We start from the raw sequence: 1,346 nt of genomic DNA, 5'->3' as shown, positions 1-1,346 counted from the left end.
GTATGTAACAGGGAAGGAGAATACATACGGATAAATCCGTATGTAGCAGGGGAGGAGATTACATACGGATAAATCCGTATGTAATAGGGGTCAGTATTTCGTGTAATTGAAAGCATTGGAAATCTATTCAGAACCTGCATTATTAGAAGCAATTCCAGTTTTCAGAATTCATTCAAAAGCAATATCAATCAAACATTAAGAACTGCCCATAAATATTTCCGAATGTTCAAAATATCCAATATCCATCAACATTCAGACCTGTTCATAAATACAATCCTATTTCTAAATGTTCAAAATATCCAAATGTATTTTTTATTAAAACATAAAAAAGCATCTAATAAAAGAAAATTCAAATCATTACAAAAGTTTTAAATAAGCTAATAATTATTATAATCTTCACCAGGTGAATTTTGTTGTTCTTCATGATTACTATCATGTTCATTATGATTACTATGATGTTGTACTTCATCATTGTCTTGTATCTGATTTTGTTGAGTTGGTTGCGGGATATTTGGCTGTTGAAAAATATTTTGTGCCGCTGCTACTGCTTCAGGTGGTAGATATTGTAGCATAAAATTTTGGAAGGATTTAAATTGAGCATTCATGTCTTGAATCTGCTGCTTAAGTTCAACAATTTCTCCTGCATCAGCTTTGTTATTGCTAGAAGATGCTTGTGTTTCTTGTAGGTAGCGATCAATACAGTCTTTGTGATCATCGACATGTCCAACCCCATATACCCGTCCCTTGTACCTTCCACCTGTAGATTGTAACCAACAACTGTTTCTTAATCTTTCCTTCTCAGCAGCATCTAATGGAGTAGTTATTGAGGCAGCCGTAGATTGTGACTCAGAGACTGCTCGAGAAAATCTACTTTGAAAATCTTCCTATTAAAATGAAAAATATTTGTTATCATAGTAATTAATGTACATGAAAAAAAAATTAAAAAACTTTTGATAAAAAACTAACGTGTCCGTCTCGATCTATCATCTACAAAATCTCCACTGCTCTTCCGTATATGTGTTTGTTAAAACACTTCATCAACATGGACCATGCAGCCAAGCTCCGGTGTCTATAAAGAAAACATTTTATAAATTAAGGAGGTAATAATTAATCATAAATTAGTACAAAATTTTATATGGAAGTCATACCAAACGAATAGCGTGTTCATGCACACTAATGGATCCTTCGGTGTGCAGACATCCACCTTTTTCAGACAAACGATTTTTTTTAGCTGTATTGCATTTGGATCGATACAGAGGCATGTTCCACTGTTCCAAGAGGCTATTCCAAACATTATTCCCAATCCATTCTGGTCCTTTTCCTTCTTGGCGAGCCACTTTAAACAT

At 33.9% G+C, this 1,346-nt stretch overlaps 1 pseudogene; it reads right to left on the bottom strand.

The window, feature by feature from the left end:
- Positions 1-377: 377 nt before the first annotated feature.
- LOC150027626 (uncharacterized) lies at positions 378-1,346 on the bottom strand (annotated as a pseudogene).

This window comes from Phaseolus vulgaris, chromosome 5 (assembly GCF_051622355.1).
Source record: "Phaseolus vulgaris cultivar YP4 chromosome 5, ASM5162235v1, whole genome shotgun sequence".
Classification (NCBI taxonomy): domain Eukaryota; kingdom Viridiplantae; phylum Streptophyta; class Magnoliopsida; order Fabales; family Fabaceae; genus Phaseolus; species Phaseolus vulgaris.
Note: the sequence above shows the minus strand (reverse complement) of the source record. Positions and strands in the feature narration are given on the sequence as shown.